Below are 10,000 nucleotides of genomic sequence, written 5' to 3' on the forward strand. Positions count from 1 at the left end.
CAAATATATATTTGGGGGGGCAACCCCCCTTAAATCCCTTCAGAGCAGATTTTTCTAATGTCATGAACAAACTTTAGTTTATCATGGGTAATGAAGGTTGTCATTAAGTTTCATCGGAATTGTGTGTATCGTTTAAGAAGAGAGCAAATACTTCTTTGGGGAGACAACTCACTCCCCCCCCCCCCCGGAACGCCAAATTTCATTGAAATCGTATGTGTAGTTTCTTAGAAGTTGCAAGTATTTGTGGATGGACAGACGGACGACATGCCACCCCGTAAGCTCCCCGGAACTACTTTACAGGTGAGCTAAAACCATCCCTTGGAATAGTATAACAAAATAACTCCTTATGGAAGCTGTCCGGCTCACCGACGATCCTGAAGAGAGCCATCGCACAAAACTTTGAGAACAGAAAACTTCACACCGTGGTCCATGAATGTTGATCTCTGACCTTGATTTGGCGGATGATGCAGTAATCTTTGTGGAGACTCTGGATATCATTTTGGGGGCCCTCGAGGTGCTGAAGGAGGAGTCGGAGCCACTGGGATTAGGAGTTTCCTGGGTCAAAACTAAGATCCAGGCTTTCAATGACATCTTAGATGCTGCTGTCCTGTCTGTGGCTGTTTGTGGTGAGGATGTTGAGGTCATGTAGAGATTCACTTGCCTTGGCATTGACATTCATGTCTCTATGAGTTTTCATCTCATTCATTGACCTGTGAGCCAGAGGTCAATAGACGTCTGGGTCGGGCCTGGGGAGTCATGCATTCACTGGATCATGGGGTGTGGCGCTGCCGGTACCTGTGCGGAAGCATGAAAATCCGAGTCTTCAGGTCCTTGGTGCTTCTATTCTTGCTCTATGGATGTGAGACTTGGACTCTGACCAGAGATCTGAGATGGAAACTTAATTCCTTTAGTGTCAGGTCTCTTCAGAGAATCCTTGGCTATCGCTGGTTGGCCTTTGTGTCCAAGAAGCGATTGCTGAGATAAACTCAAATTGAGGTTTGTTTCCTGCATAGTCCGTGAGTGTCAGCTGTGGCTAGTTTTCCTGACGCTGTTCCTACTCACCAGAGTCTCTCAGTCAGGGAGTCTTGTGAGTGGGAGGCAGCTAATTAGCCAACCACATGCCTCATGGTTGCAGCAGGTTGATCAGCATCTCAAGGAGATGGGAATTGGCATCTGGGCATCTGCCTGGGGGATGGCCAGATAGAGGTCCCCAGAGTACCTGCAGAAAGTGGATGCAGCGACGCGCTGCTCTGGCGCATGCTCCCATACCTGACCTGGGGTGGGGGGGGTAGTGTTGGAGAGTTTGAGGGCCAAGGGATATGAGAATTTGAGGGCTGGGTGGGGGGGGATGCAGGAGAGTCTGTGGGCCCAGGGCTGCAGTGGCAGGCGAAGTGCCGGGGGGGGGGCAGGAGAAGCACCAATGTGGGGGTGAGGGCAATGGCTAGGTTGGGTAGGTGTGCAGGGTGCCGTGGTTCGACCACATCAACAATCGTTGAATCCTCCACTCCACCATCCCGAGGTGGTGGTAAACAGTCCTCAAACTCCAGCCACGGAGCCTTTCCTCCCGAACACAAACACCCCGGCAGTTTGCAGTCAAAATCGATTGCCAATATGATTGCTCAATACATGTAGGAATCTCTTGAAAATATCATAACTACAAATGAACATGACGAACCCGAATTTTCAGCAAGTCCAGCGATTCTTTTCTTCCTGTAATGCCCTTAATTTAATTTATGCATCATAACCTCGAGTCGTTTACCCCATGAACACGTACAAAAGTCAATCACCATTTTGAACAGTTTCACTTGCTGTGCAGTACTAGTATTCGCTCTACCCTCTCGTTAAAACGTTCTCTCATATTTAGTATTTACACACATATACATACACATGTATACACATATACAGTACATACACTTACTGTATATACATATGCAAACACACTTAGTGTAAAAAACATTAGGAACACCTGCTCTTTCCATGAAATAGACTGATCAGGTGAATCCAGGTGAAAGCTAAGATCCTTTATTGATTGCACTTGTTAAATCCACTTCAATCAGTGTAGATGAAGGGGAGGAGACAGGTTGAGGAAGGAATTTTTAAGCCTCGAGACAATTGAGACATGGATTGTGTATGTGTGCCATTCAGAGGGTGAATGGGAAAGAACAAATTTACGTGCCTTTGGAACGGGTATGGTAGTAGGTGGCAGTTGCACCGGTTTGAGTGAGTCAAGAACTGCAACGCTGCTGGGTTTTTCACTCAACAGTTTCCCATGTGTATCAAGAATGGTCCACCACCCAAAGGACAACCAGCCAATGGCAGGCCGGTGGTCAAAAATGGCTCATTGATGAAAGGGTCCAAAGGAGGCTGACACAAATTGTGCAGAGCAACAGATGGGCGATAGTCAACTGATAGTCCAGTACAACATTGGTGCTGAAAGACCCAAAAAAGAATGCACAACTCGTTATACCTTGACACGATTGATGTATGGCAGCTGAAGACCATACAGAGCTCCACTTCTTTCAGCAAAAAACAATAACCTGCCTTTGTAGTGGGCTAAACAACGAAAACACTGGACACTGTAGGATTTGAAAACATTGCCTGGTCTGATGAATCCCGGTTCCTGCTGTTTCACATTGATGGGAGGACTAGGATATGGACAAAACCACATGAGTACATGCAACCATCAAGCCGTGGGTCAACATTGCATGGTGGTGGTTTGATGGTGTGGGGTGTGTTTTCATGGCACACATTGGGCGCCTTGATAAAAGTGGAGCAACGTTTGAATGCCGCAGGATATCTGAACATCACTGTCAATCACGTGCATCCTTTCATGACAGCAGTGTATCCATCTGTGAATGGATTTCTTCAGCAGGATAATGCCCCCTTCAACAAGGCTAGGATTGTCCAGGAATGGTTCCACAAACATGACAGTGAATTCAGCTTACTGCAGGGGTCTGCCCAGTCACCAGATCTCAATCCAATTGAGCATCTGTGGGATGAGTTGGAACAAGCTATTTGGAGTAGAGATCCACCACCAGACAACTTGACACAACTGTGGGAAGCATTGGAGTCAACATGGGCCACTATCTCTGTGGAACGCTTTCGACACCTTGTAAAGTCCATGCCCCAACAAATTGAGGCTGTTTTGAGAGCAAAAGGGGGTGCAACTCAATTATAGGAAAGTGTTCCTCATTTTGTACACTGAGTGTTCATTGACTTTCACAGAAATTTGAATTATCATCTACTTATATTGCACACTTCCAACATCCCGCAAATGCTTCATGGGGAATAGCACCACAAAAGTGAAAATAACCTAAACTTTTTGACAGTAATGTACATCTACTGTATGTCCTTGACGTGTGTGTAATTCCTGTGAAGCTACTCTATAAGTAACTGTTGGGAAGAAAGTTGTCATGGAATGTACCCTTAATGATGTACTGTGATCCATGACAGTCATAATTATTGCTTCTTTTGAAATGGCCAGAAATATTGTATTTTAAGCTCAAATCCATTTTAGTTGCTCTCAAGCTTGTTCCATATGTCTCATATCAACCTGAAAAATGCCAATATGGTCCCATCTTGTTGATGTAACACCGGAATACTTTGTCCACAGATGACATAATTACATAATTTCCCATAACTGCCATCTTTAATGGCACTTCCGACCCCACACCTTTCCCTCCCCAAAACATCATCAGGTTTTCTCGCATAACACTCATTATCTGTCTTTCTTGAGTTTTCTTTTTTTTTTTTTCTTATTTTGTTTTTTTTCTGACCACTTCACTCCAACCTTGAAAAAAGAGAGCAAGAAAAGTTTTCTCAGTTGATTGACCATCATTTGGGCTACATCACACAAGCCAAGCTATCTTTTGACCTCATCATGAAAAATAAAAATCAGTTCCATGTTTAGAGCCTTCTATGTTATGTTGTCACTGGGGAAGGCCCCTGATGACTTAAAATGAGAGAGATAAAATTGAGAAAACGAGTGAAGTGTGAGATCGAGAAAATAAGGTGTTGAACTTGGGGATTTGCCAAGGGTAAATTAGGAATAAGTTGGTTTGGACAAGGGAAGGAGCATGCGAAGGCTACAGATCTCGTTGGGGGGGTCAAGGGGGTCAAGATTTTCACCTTTTCGCAGATGTATTACGTTTATTGTAGTTTTAAGCATCTGAGTTGAGCATTGTTGGCCTCCACCCATGATCTTGAGTCTTTATGAGACACTTCCTGTCTACATGAATGAGCACCAAGAGAAAACTTCCTTAAGAAGAGCATCTGGGAAGAATATTTGTGGGGTATTGTGGATTTCAAGGATGGTGTAATTCAACTGCTTTCATTCACCCAAGCAGGCTGCTTTTCAAACCTTCCATTGCTTTCTTAGTCATTGGTGTGGAAGAAAAAATAATTATATTAATGTACTCTCAATTATAATTGTTGCTGGTGCTTTATAAATTTAATTTTTATGCTATAAGTCAAATTGGCTGTCAGCTATGCTTCCTTTTACCCAAGAGTCTTTTGACCTAAATGCTGATAAAAGGAATGTCATGCTATGGAACAAAGTGACCTGGTTGATAACACCAACTTTTGCCATGATTATGTCATTCGCTTTTCACCGAGAAAACACGTATTGCAGTTGGAGTTATTTTGCCTCAGGCTTATCAGCCCCCTCCACTCCCACAAAAGCTTATAAATGCCAGGAAATGTAATCTTAGCTTAGTGCAAATCATTGTGGATGTATACCATCTCAGTGGGTTGTACTCCATAGTACTATGTTAATAAAATTATCTGATGTAATGTACTTTCCGTTGTGGACAGTGAATTAATTGTTTCAAACAGATTGAGTAACAGGTTTTACATCGAGTCGGTTAACTACAAAATTCTACGACATTGGGGTGACTCCACTTTGTGTTGTGGTGGGCCAAGGCTAAGACATGTGGGACTGTGCATTCATGGACAGGAACACCATTGTTGGAAGACACTGTGACCTTCTATGACCAGAAGTAAACAGGACAAAACACATCAATGTATACCTTTCCGTTTCTTGCACTTGCAGTAAGTCGTCTGTAACGGTTCCACTGAACAACTGCCAGTGTGGAATATGTATCCATCTATCTATATAAATAAGTGTGTGTATAAATGCCAGTGTGTCTCCTCCATAACTGCACAACCATGAAACTTAGTGGCTTGAAGCTTTGCATGCATACGAAGGGAACTCCAAGGGAGTGAATGAATGAAAACTAGGTATTTGGGTAAATTTTGAACACCCCTTTTGAAGATAATTAACGGGGTGCTCATCATGAATAAACAAATACAGGCTTATCCTTGGTCAGCCTGCTCTCCCTCGCAGGGATCTTAAGTTTGCCATTTTGTTTCGGCCTGCTCAAAATTCCTTTGCATTGGCACCATAATGTACTCTCTCAGACTAATTAAAGTATGTAATCAAAATCTGTCTTCGGATTTGAGGATCCTCAGTATGTTGACGAATTAAGTGTCAATTTGGAGTGAAATCTGAAAATGTTAAGAAATCAACGATTCTTATTCACTTAGTGTATTTACGTTTGTACTTTTAGGCATGAGTCACATTTGCTCTACGGCTAGGATATGGTGGCCGTGCCCCCCCCCTTGAATTAACAGAAACGTGCGGCGGCCACAGAGTTTGTGAGGTGGCCTCAGGGTGGCCCTACGCCATATGGCTATCTTTTACAGGCCGTAGGGGTCTCCGTAGAATTATAGCGCGGAGTTATAACTTTTTTAATTTATAAGTTGGCCGTAGCAATTCGACAAGCTGTAGCCGTGACGTAGATGTGTTCCACGTCGACCGTACATTAGGGTGTACGGTGGGCTTACGTTATTCATGCGGCTGCCGTAGGCTCTTATCAATGAAAAATGAATTTTACCAACCCCCAAAAAATTACGGCGGCCGCACTATTTCCACGGTCGCCGTAGGGGGGTCCTAAGGCGTCCCTGTGTTCACCGTACGGTGGCCTTGCGGTCTGTGTGACTACCTGCGGGCAACGTAGGGTCGACGCACGGTTCCCGTACACCCGCCGTGCGTCCGACGTACGGCCTCCGTGGCAGTCTGCGTCGACCGTGCGCTACCACTAGAGATCGGAGTATAGGTGTTTGCCACCAGTGTTGGGCACAAAAGCGATAATCCGATAACAGATAATTATCGGTTTACTTTTTTTATCGGACTATTATCGGAAGTTAACTTCCATTTTAGTGCAGCAGATAATCATAACAATTGTGCAAATTATGACTAAAGCATGAAATTTTTACCAGTGTTTACATACCATAAGCTTCATTTTTAGATTGGGAGGTAAGTCAGATTTGACCTCTGAGGATAGTGAGAGGTCAATGACCTCAATTGCATTGAAATTGTCATTTTTTCACGATTCTGGTGCAGTTTGTCTGTTTTGGGAATCATTAAAAAGGTATGTTGCCATGTGTTGGTCCCTTTATCTTCTGGAGAGCCTTTATACATAATCACAGGATGCAACCATGACTGAACAAGTGCTTTCAATGAGGTCAGTGACCTCAGAAAACAAATTTATTGAAATACACATTTAGGTTATTGTGGTGTCCAGAAGAGCTTGCATGAAATCGTGTTGTAAGATCATCTGTGCAACCTTAATTTTCAATGTGCACTGAACATAGTCTATAAGCGTAAAGTACAGTGAGGTCAGTTACCTCAGACACATGTATAGTACATACCGGTACATGTAATACACACATTATCCATATAGACGCATAGATTTAAAGGTGACTGATTGCACCGAATAGTCTCCCGAACATGCACATAATGCAGTGCACTTGAGTGCAGCCTTGGTGCACTTGCAGTGGCCAGTACATCCCTTCTCGCAGCCGCAGTGGATCAGTTCGTGGCAAGATTTTGATGCCTCTGGCAGTGTCGTCCAAAGAGGCTGCCACCCAGAGGCCTCCTTTGTCCAGCCCCAGTCAGATGGGATTGGTAACTCTGGATTCAGGACCAGAGTTTGGTTCCAGCAGTTGCCCTGGAGAGATGCACGCTTGATGTGCTGCTGGAGTGCTGCCTGCGTTGGGGGGAATGTTTTGTAGAGCCCTAGACTTGTGTGCGAAGAGCTGTTTCCAAGCATCGTTCACTTCCATGGTGTCACTGGTGCAGTCATACATCAGCACAACGAAGCGCTCCAGCAGTGACATTGACTCCTCACTGACATCACTTGGCATGCGTAAGAGTTCTTCAAAGGCATCAGTCACCTGTGGGAACACTTTCCAAATCTCCCAGGCAGTCTTCTTCCCTCTGCCAGCGAAAGAAGACACAGTGTCACACCCTGTGAGGACATGGAAGATGGGGAGAGTAGCACATTGTCTTGGGTTAATGGCGGCAGCCAGTTGGTGAACAGCTATGTACCGGAAGCTGGATCCAGTATCAAGAGCAATCCACAGCTCGTCAGGATTGATGTTGTTGAATGAAGCCACAGCCAGTACCACAACATCAGTATCCACAGTGCGTATGGCCACCTTCCTGATCCCCTTCTGCACAGCATCTGCCACATGTTGAAGCAGGCGAGTGTCTGCCTCCTCGTGTGAACATGGGGCGAGGCTGGTCAAGTCGGACTCGGCAGGAGAGCACAGGACCTCAGTTCCACATGTTGCATACATTTCCTTGCCATCTGCTATTGGAAGACGAATGGCCTCTCGTGACAGGAAACCAAAGAGCTCGGTCTTGTTTTGATCCACACGAAGGAAGTCCTTCCAGTTCTTAGGCATGATGGTAGAGGGAGCCACTCTCTTCCTGACGCCCTTGTCCCTCTTCTGTCTGGTCGTGCCTTTCAGGCTGTCAGGTAGATATACATCCCAGATGAAGTCGAGTCTGTTGACCTTTTCGAGTTGAGTGGAGATGTAAGGTGCAAAGACTGTGTTCACATACTCTGCAAAGGTCTTTGCCGTTACAGGATTGAGCATTTGAACAATAGCTGCTCCATCAAGGATTGTGGCATCAACCGCAGGTGCGCTTGTGGTTTTGGGTTGGTCTGATTTCAGGCAGAGTAGTAGATCCGCTTTGACCCCAAGGTGCAGTTTTCCTCCTGTTGAGAATTCTGGTGGGGCTGCCTGGTTCTCGTGGTAGAAGAACTGGTCCAGATCCCCATCACGTGATTGGCAGGCAATATACAGCCTCAAGAAGAGACTACAGTCACTCTTCACTGCAGCGAGTTGGATCTGCTGCCTTGACTGCGTCTTGGTCTGTGGCCGACTGAAGAGTGGCAACTTGTTCTTGGGCAGTGTTTCTGTAACTGGCTTCGTGCATAGTTCCAGTCTTTCTTCAACAAACTTTGTGTACTGCTCCTCACCAAGGGACTCAATCTTCCTCACAGTTTCTGCCACTGAGGTGTCCATGATGTCTCTCGTGTCAAGGACCAGTCGGTCAAAGCTTGACATCTGTAAATAACTACCAACACTGTGTGGAATATGTAGACACTTCTATTGGAACACAAATGCATGGTTTGTACATCATAAACATGTTTACCATTAACGAATGAAGCCAAACATCAATATTTTGATATTTTTAGGTCATTGACCTCTCACTGTCCTCAGAGGTCAAAGCTCGACACCTGTAAATAATTACCAACGCTGTGTGGAATATGTAGACACTTTTATTGGAACACAAATGCATGGTTTGTACATCATAACATGTTTACCATAAACGAATGAAGCCAAACATCAATATTTGGATATTTTTAGGTCATTGACCTCTCACTGTCCTCAGAGGTCAAAGCTAGACCCCTGTAAATAATTACCAACGCTGTGTGGAATATGTAGACACTTCTATTGGAACACAAATGCATGGTTTGTACATCATAAACATGTTTACCATAAACCAATGATGCCAAACATCAATATTTTGATACTTTGAGGTCATTGACCTCTCACGGTCCTCAGAGGTCAAATCTGCCTTACCTCCCGATCTGAAAATGAAGCTTATGGCATGAACGAACACTGGTAGAAATTTCATGCTTTAGTCATAATTTGCACAATTCTTATGATATGAGAGATTATCAGCTGTAGTATTTATCGTTATCGGACCAGTTAACTTCCGATAACTCGATTTTTTTAGTCCCATAATGTCCGTTAATTTTTTGTCCGATAACATTTTTATCGTTTCCGGGTCGCATTTCGCCGAACTAATTAATTATCAATGAGGAGAAAAATGTACATGATTATCGATTACTTGTTTTACAAGATAATGCTGAATCAGGCCGCCGCGTGAAGAAATATGAAATAAGAGGAAGAGGAGGAAGAAGAAGAATAAGTCTTGGATGAAGAAGAAGAAGAAGAAGAAGAAGAAGAAGAGGAAGTGGAGGAAGAAGAAGAATAAGAAGCCTTAGATGAAGAGGAAGAAGAAGAAGCATTCGATGAAGAAGCCTTGCAATGGCGACTTTCTCAGCCATGCAGCTGCGAGGCTCTGCAGGTACTGGGTTCGGTCAAGGGTTCGGTACCGAAAAATAAAAACATGTGACTGCTACATTGTGTGATCGTGGAAAGACTGCGGCCGCCCTATAATTGCTAGTGGCCGTAGATTTTTTAGACCCCACGGCCGCCGAGCCAAATGTGACTGAAGCATAAGCAAACAAGGCCGTGATCCCTCCTCCATATTCACATCAGAAAATGTGAAATTGCCAAAGCATTAAACTTAATCTTTTCTATCGTTTGGATAATTATAATAAGTGAACAAAATATTAAGGAATATTCCAAAAGTGTAACTTCTGTGAGTACAACAAAAATTATGAACCAGCAGGATTGCAGTGAAGGCCCCAGCAGCCGCTGCTGGGTTGTCCGTGGGGAAATCTCGGAGTTCAGAAGGCAAAATAATTAAATTAGAGATTAAATTAAGAGAACAATGAACATAATAGGAGAATTAGAATTAATCAAGCAACGAGACAAGTGAACGATGAGTTCAAGAGAGAATTGGAAGAATATTGAAATGCTTTAATTAATTTACTCTTTGAAAAATTTCCACTCA

The 10,000-nt window shown here is 44.0% G+C and overlaps 1 protein-coding gene and 1 pseudogene across 5 annotated transcripts in view; both read right to left on the bottom strand.

Moving 5' to 3' along the window:
- The window catches only part of LOC147017951 (glutamate receptor ionotropic, delta-2-like), an 878,371-nt gene that overhangs the window by 271,359 nt on the left and 597,012 nt on the right, over window positions 1–10,000 (bottom strand). The window lies entirely within an intron of this gene.
- LOC147017952 (uncharacterized) lies at window positions 6,732–8,376 on the bottom strand (annotated as a pseudogene).

Source organism: Eptatretus burgeri, chromosome 10 (assembly GCF_056783735.1).
Source record: "Eptatretus burgeri isolate ZD-2024b chromosome 10, Ebu_testis_v1, whole genome shotgun sequence".
NCBI lineage: Eukaryota > Metazoa > Chordata > Myxini > Myxiniformes > Myxinidae > Eptatretus > Eptatretus burgeri.